General features: G+C 36.8%; 1 long non-coding RNA gene across 12 annotated transcripts in view; it reads right to left on the reverse strand.

The window, feature by feature from the left end:
• The window catches only part of LOC149010132 (uncharacterized), a 45,218-nt gene extending 34,047 nt beyond the window's left edge, over positions 1-11,171 (reverse strand). For 8 of the 12 annotated variants that reach the window (XR_016174672.1, XR_016174664.1, XR_016174667.1 and 5 more), the window contains exons 1-8: positions 10,497-11,171; positions 9,837-10,036; positions 7,847-7,934; positions 7,587-7,702; positions 7,387-7,461; positions 7,192-7,280; positions 6,970-7,085; positions 47-143 (exon numbers count right to left, since the gene is read on the reverse strand). This is a non-coding gene — a long non-coding RNA (uncharacterized LOC149010132). The remainder of the gene's footprint in view (positions 1-46; positions 144-6,969; positions 7,086-7,191; positions 7,281-7,386; positions 7,462-7,586; positions 7,703-7,846; positions 7,935-9,836; positions 10,037-10,496) is intronic. The other 4 variants (XR_016174671.1, XR_016174670.1, XR_016174669.1 and 1 more) reach the window with 4 other exon arrangements.
• Positions 11,172-14,987: the final 3,816 nt, after the last annotated feature.

Genomic DNA, 14,987 nt, shown 5'->3' on the forward strand with positions numbered 1-14,987 from the left:
CAACCCAAATGAGAAACTGAAAGAACAAACAGAAGTTTCAACAGACCTATAAAAGTTGGGTTCGGCTGATGATAAGTTTGAGAGTGCCTTCACGTATCTTTCAAGATCCCCATTTCTTTAAGTCCTCTTTGCAGTATTTCAACCTACAACTCAAATGAACTCAATTCATTTAGCATAGCTTACATATTAGAAAAAAAGTACACATCTTCTTAATGTCCACGTGAAAATTTTTAACATACAGACAGACAAAAGAAGTAGAATAAGAACAGTGAGAAGACAGTGAAGAGTAGTTTTGTTAAAAGATCATTGAATAAAGGTATTCGAAAATATAACAGGACCATCATCCCCCAGCCCCCTCCAAGTTGTCAGAAAGTCAACAGGAACATCCTAAGTATAATTTCTTAACAAGATACAAAATAAGGAAGGGATCGAAACAAGAGGAAAGAAACAGATGGACATAGGTCAAACAGAGACATCTCTAAGAGAAAAGAGAGGGTTTGAAGAGACAGAGAGAGAGGGGAGAAACAGAGGAACTCTTTTCTTTTTCTTTCACTTCCCACGTTTAGGATCATAAGTTGCCCAAAGAGGACTACGCCTTATAATGGAATCATTTGTACCATGTGATTCATCTATGAAATGCCAAGGGAAAAAAACACACACACACAGTTAGAAAAGAGACATCCATGAGACAGGACATACATCGATTACTTCTTCTACAATAGAAACTGAAGTTCAAACTTTAGGATTCCAACCCCCATAAGGTCAGGTTAGAGTTATTTAAGACTAACCTAGCAGAGAATAAAAACTCATTGATGAGATAGATCAGCAACCTCAAGCAAATCAGCAGCTAGCACATCAGTGCAACATTCCATCTATTGCAATAAGAAATTCCAACCAAATATTTTACTGAAAAATGAACCTCCATTTATTCAATAGATCTGATTTACCAATAGTTTTTTTTTTTTTAATTAGTGCCAGGAGATTAAAAGATACCACGATCATACAGTTGAACTAAGAATAACACAGAAACCTTTCCTACAAATTTAGTAAATAATAAGATACTAAGCACAGATGATGCTAATAAAATGAAAAAGCTTGATCAAAAGATGATGTCCTTGATGCCTAGATATATGCTTTCATTAACTAATACCTTTTCTTACGGAACACAGTGATTTAAAGGGCCTAATGTGTAACTTTATGTTTGTAGAATAAACCGTGTAGGGGTATATTGAGTACTTTACCTTCCCACTGAGTCTAATTAGTATAGTGGAGAAGGGAGGAGGCTGTTACGTAATTTTCCTTCAAAACATTTTATATCAATAAAGGGCTTGGCTGATCCAAATGGTAATTGAAGCCATACAGCCCAATACTGTCCTTTTAACAGGTACAACAACAGAATGAAAAGTACAACCCTTGCAGATATACGGATCAGTATTATGTCTCTGATTCTAGGACCGAAAAGGTACCAACATTTAGGATTAGTCTTAGGGACAAATATTTAATCTTTTTGGGTTTGACTTTTGAATAGGTTTGTTATATATAATTTGACGATAGGGGTTTTAATGGCTAAGAAGTTAGGTCTTTGGATGGCAATTTGGTTGTCTAGAATAATTAATGGCTTTGTCTAATCGAGGTGCACTTTTGGTTTTGCTCGAGATTGGAACCGGGTCTTGAGTAAGTTCTATGGTTCCACGATTTGTGATCGAGTAGGTAAGCTCGTCTACGCTGCTACAGTTCATCATTTATGGTGGGAGCACAACATGAGAAGATGGACAGATAGAGACAAGACAGAGAGAGAGAGAGAGAGAGAGAGAGAGAGAGAGAGAGAGAGAGAGAGGGGAAAGGGGGAGAAAAAGAAAGAAGCAAGAATAAGGGAAGACAAAGAAACAGTACGCAGAAACCACAAGAGACATATAAAGATCGGACAAAGAGATATATAGAGAAAAGTAAAAGGGAGGTAAAACGGTAGAGGAAAGAAAAGATGGAACAAAAGGGCAGCCGCATTCACACAAGGAAGAGTGAGGGAGAGGAGAGAGGATTTGAAAAGAGAAAAAGAGAGAGAATAAAGAGACACAGAATAAGAGAGGAAGGGAAGAAAGAGAAGAAAGAGATGAAATAAACGTCCCTTCTCTCAAAAGGATTCTTCTATATTGGCTTTTGGCCATCTTCTAATTAAAGAGAGGGAAAACAGGGAGTAAAAAGGGCACGAGAGGAGAGAGGAGACAATAGGGAGGGAAGATAAAGACATATATAAAACGTGGCCTTTGAAGGGAACATCTTGCCACGATTCATTGCCATTTCAAACAAATAAGGAAGAGCAAGAAAAAAGAATAAGGAGGGAAGACAGAGACAAATAATTGGAAAAAAATCATTGTCAAAGAAGGGGTAAAGAGAATGAGAGAGACAAAGGGAAATTGAACGATAGAGGAGGGAAGGAATAGAGAAAAGGGAGGATAGGGAGGGAAAATGAGGCGGAGAGTGACCAAATGGAGAGATTTCTGGAGAGCAAAGAGAAGGTCTAGAGAGAGATACCAGGGAAGAGAGACAGACATAGGTCTAACAGGTACATTGCCTGTTAGAGAGGGAATTAAGGGTTGAAAGAGAGAGACAGAGAGAGCAAGAACCAAGAAGAAAGGTAGACAAAAGAATACATGAAAGCCAAAGAAAGACAGAATGGAGAGGGCAGGGAGGAAAGGAAGACAAATGGGAGAGAATAGAGAAATAGAAAGATGAAACAAAATCGTCTTCAATGGGAATGGGGGGAGGAAGAGAGAAGAAAGGATAAAAAGAAGAAAGCAAGAGCCAAAGAGGCCAAAAAAAGACATTAGTAGAGATCAAAGAGATGCTTTCAAAAGCGAATGAATTAGAGAGAGAGAGAGAGTGTGTGTGTGTGTGTATGAAAAGAAGAGAGAGAGACCGAGAGGGAGGAGAAAGAGAGGTCAATAAAAGATGCTAGTAAAAAGGGATTAGAGGGTTTGGAGGGAGAGGGGGAGAGAGAGAGAGAGAGTGACAGAGGACAAACCGAGAACGAGAACGACGAGACAAAATAAGGGAGAAAAAGAGTAGGGAAAGCAAGACAGAATAGGAGAGAAAAAAACAAAACAAAGGGAAAAGCCATTTCCTCACACAAGTAAAAAAGGGAAGAGAAGGTCTAAAATGAGGGAGAGAACAAAAAAGAGTTAGATAAAGAAAACACACACACACAAAGAGAGAGAGACAGAGACAGAGGTTGAAGAATGAAATAGATAAAGAGAGGTTGAGCAAACACGGACAAAAAAAGAATATGCAGAATTTGGTACCAGAGAAAAAGAGAGGACAAACAAAGACAAAAGGAAATGGAGACACAAAAAGAGAAAATAAAAAGACAAAACAAATGGGGAGCTAGGCTATGAATAGAGAAAGAGAGAGAGAGAGACAATATAAAAGAGCGTGGCATATGGAGAAAGCGATCGCAAAAACTAAGAGAGGTCAAAAGAGTCCGAGAAAGAACACAAGGCTAAAAGAAGAGAACAAAAAGGGTGACAATGGAAGAGAAGAGGGACGAAACAAAGGGAAGCCTCCTTCACATAAAGAATAAAGAGGAAGCTTGGATGTATGAGTGAGAGAGACGTGCCAAATAGCCAATAACAAGAAAAAAACAAGAGAATAGAGAGACCAAACAAAAGGTGAGCCTAATACACACAACGGATAAAGGTGCAAGATAGGGTTTGAAGAGAGAGAGAGAGAGTGTGTGTCAGAAGGAAAACGAGAGAGAAAACGAAGCCACAAAAAGTACGAGGAAACCAATAAGAGAGAAAAAGAGAGACAAAGAAAGAAAGCACAAAGAGAGAGAGAGAGAGAGAGAGGGAGTGTTGTAAAGAAAAGCTACGTAGAAGCAAGTTGGAGAGAAAATGAGTCGAAGAAAGATGGAACAAAAGAGAAACACCAGACAAGAAAGGGACAAAGAACGAGAGAACCAATAAGAGAGAAAACAAAGCCACAAAAAGTACGAGGAAACCAATAAGAGAGAAAAAGAGAGACAAAGAAAGAAAGCACAAAGAGAGAGAGAGAGAGAGTGTGTGTGTGTGTGTGTTGTAAAGAAAAGCTACGTAGAAGCAAGTTGGAGAGAAAATGAGTCGAAGAAAGATAGAACAAAAGAGAAACACCAGACAAGAAAGGGACAAAGAACGAGAGAGACTAAAGAAATGAAACAAAGGAAACCCTTATCCAAACGAGCAGGGCGAAAGAAAAAAGTCGAAGAAAGAATGGAGAGACAAAGTGAAGGAAAAGGGGACAAAATGATAGAGAATAGAGAGGGAACAATAGGAGAGCCTCATTCAAACAAAAAAGAGTGAGAAAGGGAAGGTAGGGTCGAGAGAAAGAGAGGATGAAGAAGTACAAGGAAGCCAAAGGAGAGAAGAAGAGTAAAAAGAAAACGGAGATAAACAAAGAGAATGAAGGAGAGGAGATTAAAACAGAGAATGTAAAAAGAAGAAAGAGAGGTAACGAGGGAAGAGAGAGATAGAGAAAGGTTGCACAAAGACATCATTAAAGGGTTTTAAGGGAAACACAGAGAGAGAGGGAGAGTAAAAAAAAGGAATAACTAGAGACAGTACAAGGAAGTCAATAAGAGAGAAATAAAGAGTCAAAGAAAGAAACAATAGAGATAGAGAAGGAAAAAGAAGACAATGGGAGGGGAGAGAAGAGTGGAACCCCACTTACACAAAGAGAGGGAAAATACAGATAGATAAAAGGGGAGATAAATTAAAAGAGTGCGGCATACAAAGAGTAGAAAGTTGGAACAAAGTGGGAGCCTCATCACACATAGAAGTGTGAGAGAGGGAAGACAAGGTTTGAGGATAGAAAAAGAAGAGACAGGATCGAACATAGTAATAGAAGGAAGGGAGAAAAAATAGGAAGAATGAAAGAGATAAAGAGAGGCTGAACTGAGACAGACAAAAAAAGACTACGTAGAATTTAGTATCAGAGAAAAAGAGAGGACAAACAAAGAGAGAAGGAAATGGATACACAAAAAGAGAGAATAAAGAGACAACAAATGGGGAGCCAGATTTTGAAAAGAGAGAGAGAGAGAGAGAGAGATTATAAAAGAGAGTGGCAGATGGAGAAAGTGATCGCAAAAACTAAGAGAGGACAAAGAGTACGAGAAAGAACACAAGGCTAAACAGAGAGAACAAAAAGGGAGACAATAGAAGAGAAGAGAGACGAAAAAAATTGGAAGCCTCAATCACATAATGAAGAAAGAGGAAGCTTGGGTGTATGAGAGAGAGAGAGAGTGAAAGACATGCCAAATAGCGAATGAGAGAAAAAAGGAGAAGTGGAAGACAGAGTTTAAAGAAAGAGAGACCGTCGGAAGGAAGACAAAAGAGAAAAGGAAGCCACAAAAAGTACGAGGAAGCCAAAAGGAGAGAAAAGGAGGGAAAAAGAAAGAGTATGCAAAAGCCAACGGGAGAGAAAAAGGGAGAAAATAATAACACAGAGAGATACAGAGAAGGAAAGGGGAGACAACACACGAGAGACTAGAGAGATGGAATGAAGGGGGAGCCTTATTCACACAAGCAATTGTGAAAGAGGAAAAATAGGGATTGAAGATAAACAAAGAAAAAGACAAAATCAAACAGTGACAGAAGGAAGAGAGACAAAACAGATAAAATGAAAGAGAAAGGTAGAGGTTGAACAGAAATGTTGCTAGAGAAGGAAGAAAGGGTTTAAAGATAGACAAATGAGCGAATTAAGGTGAGACAAAACGAGACAAGAAAGAGAGAACAAAAGAGAGGGAAAAAGAAAGAATACGCCAAAGCCAGTAGGAGAGAAAAGAGAGTCGAAGAAAGATAGAACAGAGATGCCAAGAGAGAAGAAAAAAGGGAGGCGAACGGGGAGAGAATAGAGAGATAGCACAAGGGGGGAGCCTCATCCACAATAAGAAAAGTGAGATAGGTTTTAAAGAGATAGAGAGAGATAGAATGAAAGAGATCGACTTAAGGAAGAGATCGCAGAAGCAAGAGGAGAGTAAAAGAGAGTCAGAGCAAAAATAGAACGGAGAGATAGGACAGGAGAAGGAAGACAGAATGGGAGACAAATTTGCAATTCTATTTTTCTTTTGGAAGAGATGAGCCTTTTTTATGTAGACCGCCTACTCAAAGGAATGGAGGGGGACTTTCTTAGCAGCAACTCTCATCTCCAAGCCCATGGCCATTCAGACTAAGAACAAGGGGCCTCTCTAGACAAAGTGATGAAAACCAAGGAGGAGAATTGCAAGATTCTGGAATTCCAGCTTTCGAAGATTCCAAAAACTTGTTGCCCATGGAGGGAAAGAAACGCATAGCTTAGGAAGGCCTAGTTTTGGGTTTTGGAGCTGGGATTTTGTACTTACTAGTTCTACCTTGAGGGAGAAGGGAAGAAGAACTATAATGAGACATGGACTAGGAGTTTGCCTTTATTACTAACTAAAGTAGTTATAAGACCAATGCCTTTCAGCAACCAACCCATTAAAACAACCACAGGTTTCAATGCACTTCCCAATTGGCCCCATGCTGATGAAAGGCTAGTGACTTAAGTAGCAAAATAAACATGTCCCATCTACAAGTAAGATGATTCAGGGGTGTTTTAATCAACTACCCACCCCACAACTTGCTTAAAGTTCCCCCAACTCCCTCTTCTCCCTTGTGACTTGATATGGTGATGTATATCAGAAAAAAGATCTCCTCATGTAAGCAAGAAAATATCTCTCACTTTTCCTAAGGATGGCGATTTGATGGTTACTTTGTCTAGCAGTGGAGCACGAGAGTCTTTTGATGGTTACCTTTAGAACATTTTGAATAATTTGAGCACCCATCTTCTGGTCAAAGTTGGCAGCTCGCAACTTATCTAGTTCCTTGGATGTAGAAAGAAGTGCAACCCCACCCCATGTTGATGACCAATACATTGCTTAATAAAATCACCAAGTAAATGCATTATGAGACAGAAACTAACCTCAATACAATAAAGAAATACGTGGTAAAATTCCCCCTTCTATTGCAGCCTTTCTGACATTTAATACTAGTTGTATCCTTCTTCTCATCTATTTCAGCTTTCATAGCACCTCCTATCTGTTCAAATAACAACTATGATCAGAAGACTTGGAACACGAGTTAACTGACAACATAAAATCCCTTGTGAGCTTCAGCCATGAAAATTAGGAGCTCAGTAGCAGACCTTCAACCGTAACACTGCCAGAATGCTTCGCAAGTCTTTCTTGCAGCTTCTCCTTCTCATAATCAGCTCACTTCAATTGCAGATCTCAGCTGTTAGTGTAGCAGAATGTAAACCAAAGCAGAATTTAACATTTTTTCTGTTTTTATGACCATGCACCAAGAGAACATTTCAGTTAAATCAAGGAAAGAAATGAACCTCTACACATCTTTCAATGGCTTTCTTATAACCAGCCCCATCCAGAACGACAATGTCATCCTTAGATGCTGTCACCTACAAAATCACTAACAAATAAACAATATAGCAAACTGGACCAAACAGAATCTCAGAGGGGAAAAAAATTAACACCAGATGGGACCAAAAAGATATCTATGTAGAAACAGCAAAATGTTTGGAACCTTCACACCCCCAGGAAAAAACCAACTCCCCAGGTATGGCAGGACATTTGATTCCGGAATGAGGTGACAACCAGCTACTGGGATTTTCCTTCACTCACATGTTCTGGTGTTTATATCTGCAGCAACAATAAACAATCACCTTTGCCTCTCACACGACCAAGAGTGTATTGTCAAATAAACAGAAGACAGCTTATGCAGATATGCTAAGATTACTGTAGCAAACCACGGCAAATGCAATCAAAGCGAAAAGAAATGCCTACCTTCAGAGCCAACTCAAAACACTTTGGCCACAGCATTTATGCTTGAAATATTCTTGTCATAGACCAAGATGAGAGGACTATCTAGTTCCTGATAACAGATATAGAACAAGTCTGGTTTCAATGTACATGCAGTTTCCAGTAAACACAAACAGGCAGTTGATTTCTTAAATGATAAAATTAACCCCAAGAGTAAACACACGGATGCTCCATCACTATGCAATAAATTGGAGATTCCACATAGATGACAACAGAATTCAAAACTTCGGTTCTTTTGCATGGTGATGAAATATGGAGATACATAACCTCTATCCAATTTCATTTCTTCAACAACTTTCAGTTCATTAAGTAGGCTTTTGCCTTTGCCATTCTACAAAATATTGATGGTAAGTCAAATACACAGCAATAAGAATGGGGAATATAGCATCCCAACATCACAACTAGACCTTTAGAAAGAAAACAATGTCATGAGAAGAAAAATGGCACCAGCAAACCATGCTAATTTGTCTTGTGACAAACTTGACAGTGCTTTCAAGCCAGAAGCAATGTGATGTAAGAATGCATCGGTAGGGGAGTGCAAGAGTAAAGGGAAGCACCAGCACGAGCAGTGTGGTGGACGAACCTTGTACAGGACACTATCGTTATTGGGTTAGCCGTACACTTCACATCTTTCTAGCGATTCACAATAACTCCTCAAAGCAGCAGGCGTGATGAAAAAACTCCAATTTGAGCAACTTTGGGACAAGGCACCAAATCATATAGGTAGAACTGAATGGCATGGAAAGATGTGGAAATCTATGAACAGATCCTTGAAATACAGCCTGTTCTTTGATACTTCCAAAGAAGGGGAAAACTGAAATAAGATTGAGTTTACAAACTCAAATAGATGGAAGCTCAATTGGGAACCGAAGCAACAAAAGCTGGTAATGTATTTGGAGATCCAAATGCTAATGTGGTGGGATACTTTCAAATTTTCCTAGTCATCAAATCAAACTTTGAACCAGAGTTTGAGCACTAATGAGATGGAAAGAACCAATGAAATGCATGCGGTAGAAGTTACGGATTGAATGCAACTCGGCAGCAGTGGTGTGTCTAGTGCAAAAGAAAAAGCCCACCATGGTTCATACTGCAAGGATGATGGAGTCTACAGCAGTTCCTAAACATGACAGAGTGGAAGATTACACTGTTTTAGAGAAACTATTCTGATAGCATCATCGGGGATCTGAGGTGCCAATAAATCAAGTATCTAGTCCAGTGGGTGGATCCATGGCCAGGTGATCATTTAAGAATTGGAAATTGATGCAGCAGAATGACCTCGATATACACTTTGGAGAGATTTAAGTCACTATTTTGCATCAATATGCAGACCCCCGCACCCCAAGCAAAAGAAAAACCAACCAATGTGTATCTGTCTGTACACACTGCAAATGCATTGTATAACTTTTGGGATAGAGACCTAGACAAAAATTTTAAAAAAAAACAATATAAGTAAACAAAGATAAAAAAAGAAAAAGGATAGAGACAAAAACATTTTTCTTCAAGTAGTCTACTATATATTTTCCTTTCCCCTCTCAAACCTTCTTCATGACCATCAACACAGAAAGGAGCTTCATATGAAGCTCATCCCTCAGCACTCCATTTGATGACACAACTCTTTTCCTCGCTGTCTAGATCTATCAACACCCCCCCCTTCCCCAGGGTCAGTAATCTCTTCACTATTGATATAACCAGTTTGTCTTTTTCCGAAACTTTCTTGAAATATAAAGAGGGCAGCAGTCGCTTGTAATTTATAGTTAGAAGAGAGACGCAATAACAGTATGTGACTGCACCAATGTTTAAGAAAATGCAATATTTGTAGCCATGCTTTGGTGAAGATCATGTGGGAAGAAAAGGCGCAGAAACAGCAAAGACAACAAGAAGAATGAACAAACCAATGCAGTGGGACAGTCGTTGAGATTTCAAAAGTCACTTAAAAAACTAACAGGGATCTGACCTGAGGCCTGCTGGTGACAGATTTACAGGTCAGCAAACATAATCACCATTTTTTATTTTTATCTTTTTGGCATTTCCCACGCGGCAGACACGGAGCTCGTAGCATCCACAGACACAGTAAACCATGTAACCAATATTCAATTGGTTAACCAGAAGCATATCTGATAGCCTCTCTGAGTTCAACCTTCTTGAAAACTCTACCTGCATCCATCCAAACATATTAATATACAACTGTACAATTATGGACAATGATACATGAAAAGTATATAATTTGGTTAGACATATATGTCTAAAAAAATGTCCAAAAATTGTAAAAGTTGCTTTCAAGCTAATGCAGTGACATAAAATGATTGATCTGATGTTTACTCCTATGAATGATTTCATTATGGGCCATCTGATAACGAAGAAAGGCTGCTACTAAACAAGGAGGAGAGGCATCTAAAATATAACCTATCTTTGACAACACCCTACAAACTCTGCCTTTACTACCAATCTGAGGACATGGGGCCTCTTACGAAGTGAAAAGAATTACTTGGCATCCATAAGCTCTATGTATAGGCAGCAGAATTGCACCAATACTAGAATTCGAGTTAGTCTAAGCCTCATGCACAACTGTGGCTCACATCTCCTAGAACAAAGCAAGTTGAAAATATTTCCATACCAGATTGATTACCGTCAATGGTCTCGGTATTCATCTGGCTCTGCGCTTCCAATTGTTGTATACACTTCAATGATTGGGAGCGACCAGTACCTTCATAGCTTTGAACATACAACACATTTACCAATTCCAGAAACAAAGATCAAGATAGAAAATCAGGACAGCCACGGTAGAAGGAAAAGTGAAAACATATTTATATGTGACAAGTAAAATTCAAGATAACCATGACAAAATTACAGTTTTCTAGTTATCAAATACTAGATGAAAGCAGTTCAAATCATGGCCATTTAATGCTTATAGGGAACATTTAATGCTATGGAATAACGTTAAACAGTAAATGAAATAATATAGAAGCGGAAAGATTCAACATAATCGGTTAACGGCGACGCAGGTAACAGCTTGAAAACCCTTGCATAACCGTCTCCAATTTGCTTCGTTGCTGCATAAAGCCTGTTTCTAGACACAAAACTCAAGCCCCACTCACATTGGCCAGATATACGCTTCCAAAAAGAGAAGATCCGAAGCAGGTGTTTGACAGGGAAAAAAAACCCTATCAATCGCAGGGAGCCGTGACCGCCATTGCTGTGCAAGACCGTTACTCCGTGAGAGAAAAAATTCCAAATAAAATTTACCTAATGAATGAAACAAATAGGTTGATTTTATGTCGGTTCGTAATGTGGCTTTCCAAATTCTACGATTTTATGTCGGTTCGTAATGTGGCTTTTCAAATTCTACTTCTTTTCTTTTTTTTTTTTTTTTTTTTTTTTTTTAATTTAACTTTAATTTGATATCATCGACGTAAAAACAATACTATATATATCAAAAATTATGGCTTGCATATTATAAGATTATAAGAGAGAATTTATAATCTATAATATAATTTATTTGTAACATCATATGTTTTACAAAATATATAGTCCCGATGTATGATAAAAGTTTTTTAAAAAAAAATAATAAATATCATAAGATAAAGTTTGAGCTTAGTTCTCGGACCAACCTTGTCCTGTCTTCCTCAACCAAATGTTACTTATATTAAATTATAATTAAATCCCCCTCTGTAATTTGTGATCAATAGCAAATAGCAGTCAAGGAACATAGAGGGAGATGATCCGAACTTGACGATCCGAACACGAAATTGAACCCTTAACCAAAGTTAAGCCATGAATTTTGTGTAAAAAACAAATATGACAACTTTAATAAGAACAAAAGTACTCGAGGCAGTTTTTTTCACCGGTGAATTTTCTTGTTTTTTTGTCACTAAAAATGATAATAACCATTTGGAGGGGTGTCAAAAAGTTTTGAAAGGTGCATTTCACTTTAAAAAAATAAAGTAATAATAATAATTGATTATTTGGTTTTTCCTTCAAAATAAATAAACATTTTCATAAGTTGTAGGGAGAATTGCATTATAGTTATTTTATTCGAATTGTTATTTGCTGTTGCGGCTACAACCTGCTATCAACGTATAACATAAAACATTCGGACGGTGTGAAATCAAATGACAAAGATTTATTCATAAATATGACTTTTAATTTCCGTACATCAAGATTTAATAGTTTACAAACTTACAAAACGAAACCCTAACCATACTCAAGTTGAACTCTAAAATAAATTGATCTTTTCATGGTTGATTTGCTTAATTTAATTTGTTTTTTCAATAATTAATATTCGAATAAATTGTTATTCGTTGCGGCTACAACCTCGCTATCAACGATAACATAAAACATTCGGACGGTGTGAAATCAAATGACAAAGATTTATTCATAAATATGACTTTTAATTTCCGTACATCAAGATTTAATAGTTTACAAACTTACAAAACGAAACCCTAACCATACTCAAATTGAACTCTAAAATAAATTGATCTTTTCATGGTTGATTTGCTTAATTTAATTTGTTTTTTCAGTAATTAATATTCGATTTATTATTGAAAAGTAAAAACGTTTAATATATTTTAGATGACTCATTTTTTTTATTTTCAGTGACATGCTTTCATTCTTTTTTTCTCGATACCAATCGACATGCCTTATGTTCAACATAAAAAACACTTCAAGGGTCAGAAAGACCCAACTAAACGATTAAGTTAACAATCACATGATAAAAATGTATTTGATGGTATCTTTGACCTATTGAATTAGGTGGTGTGTAACTTTCTCTAAATTGAAAATCCAAAAGTATTCAAATTTAATTGAATAAGGAATAATAAATAAATAAAAATTACTTTCGAGATTTGAAAGAAAAGAAGGAATTATGACTGAGTGTGCATTTATTTTTTTTTTTTTTTATATAGACACTTGGTAAAATATAAGAGTTGAACTGATGACCTCTTCATTATGAAATATCGGTCTTACCAATAAAAAACGATACCAAATATCGGTTTTTCTCTTTGTATTATTTCCACGTACATACAGTTAGAAAGCTTCGAGACACGTCAAACACAGCTCCATGTGAACGAATTTTGTCTATTCTAGGCTTAATTGAGGTATATGTTACCCGTAGTCAATTCTATCCTTAATTGAGGTTTCCTTATTCCTTATTAAATTATAGACATATCTCATATATTCAATTTCAATCTTAATGACCACTTAGTTTCAATTGGATAGATTACCCAATTTAGTTACAAGATCAATCCCAAAATGTAAAATATCTTTCACAGTAAGACTTACTTTACGACCCTACCATTCTACCTTGCATTTTAAAATTATGAAGTTGCTACTTAGAGTTTAGGACAGCAGAATATCCAAGCAAATGAAATTATTCCAAATCACAAATGAACCTGGCTCAGCCAACCGTCAAATATCAAGACAATAAACCTCAGGGGCTGAAGAAGGAAATTTTAAGCAAGCAATGAATTAAGGCATAGAGCCCTTTGAGCACAATTAATCCTCCTGTATTTTCCTTCCAATATTTTTTAGGCTACACTGAAAAAGAAAGATAGGAATCTATCGTTGAGAAAGAAAGGACCCGGCACACCAAACACAACTTTTCTTCTATTTGTGGACTCTAGGGTCTACTTTCCCCCATCTTGCCACCCAGTAGGTTGTAATCCCCCATAGAGGTGAGTGAAGAGATTCCCCATTTACTTATCTTCTTTATTTCTTTCTTCAATCAGAGGGGTACTTGATTGAATACTCTCCTTGTAAAGGATCTCTTTGAAAATGAACGATGAATAAGGTTGAGTCTCCTTATAAATAAATCAATAGCATATGATAAAGTTTGAGTTTACTCCTCAAACCAACCTGTCTTCTTCAAGCAAATGGTAATTTAATTAGATATAATTATATACACAACAAGTTTTAATTAATTGTTTAATTAAAATATCGAACTCGATGAAATTCCCTTAGGGCCACTAACCCACACTTATTATTTTGTTTACAATAAAATACATCATGTATGTATGTGTAATTAGTAATGAAGTGTTAAGAATCTAGGTTGGATCAATATAAATTAGGACATGTCAAGCTTAGTAGAAGTCTAGTAGGATAAGGTTTGAGATTGGGCACCTTAACCCCTAGTAGAATTGGGTTTAGGGTTTGGATTAAGAAATTAAATCCCTAGTATATGGTTAAGTTAGACATGTCCAACCCAACTGAGTGCATTGACAACCCTAAGTATTCAAGTTGGGAAGGTGATCAACTTTGACATCAAATTTGGGTGTTATCTGACAATGGTTGATAGGGAATTTGGGTGCTTGGTGGAAGATCACTCTTGGAGGTTGTTTTGGTTGTTTAATGTGTTAGGGGCAATTTCATCAGATTTTGTTCGTGACTGCATGGATATCGTCCACAGAGACCCCTAATGATGACATATGTATTTGAAAAAATCCTACAGATGAGATGTATGGATAAACCAATAATTAGGTTTTATAAGTTTAAAATTTGTCTTACTTTAAATAAATATTTTAAATCTATGGGGAGGTCTTGGGTTTGCACCCATCGGGCCGTACCTATATTAGTAATATTCTTAAAGTCGCCGGCTAAAAAAGTAAAAAAGAAACAAAGAAGAAAAAAATTACCCCAAAATCAAATCGAGAAAATGAAAAAACAAAACCAGAAACTCCGACGTTAGCCCAACATCAAACCTCTGACTTTGGATAATTGAAATCAATTTATGAATAAGACTAGCAGAGCCACCCTAATTGGTCCTTGGGAATAACAACATGTTACATAACCCTTGATTTAAATATTGGGCATTTGTTTTTCCCGATTTTGCAAGATTTGAAATTATCATTTGGTTTAATTTATAGTTTTAAACCATCAAATAGATGGCAATTAGAAGAACAACCAAGAACAAGGCATCTAAAGAGCATGAATCTCACAAACCACCAGAAATTCAGACATGCTAAAAGCTTATGTTACAAATATTCATATACTTATTTATTTTTTTATCCCTTATTTATATAGGTTTATCTCATCAACAATTTCAAAACCGTTTTTCTTAAAAAAATTTTCAGAAGTGAGAGAGAAACAAAATTGACCTTATGGATAGACACCA

Source organism: Hakea prostrata, chromosome 7, assembly GCF_041222555.1.
Source record: "Hakea prostrata isolate BN-2017 chromosome 7, UWA_Hpros_2, whole genome shotgun sequence".
Classification (NCBI taxonomy): Eukaryota; Viridiplantae; Streptophyta; class Magnoliopsida; order Proteales; family Proteaceae; genus Hakea; species Hakea prostrata.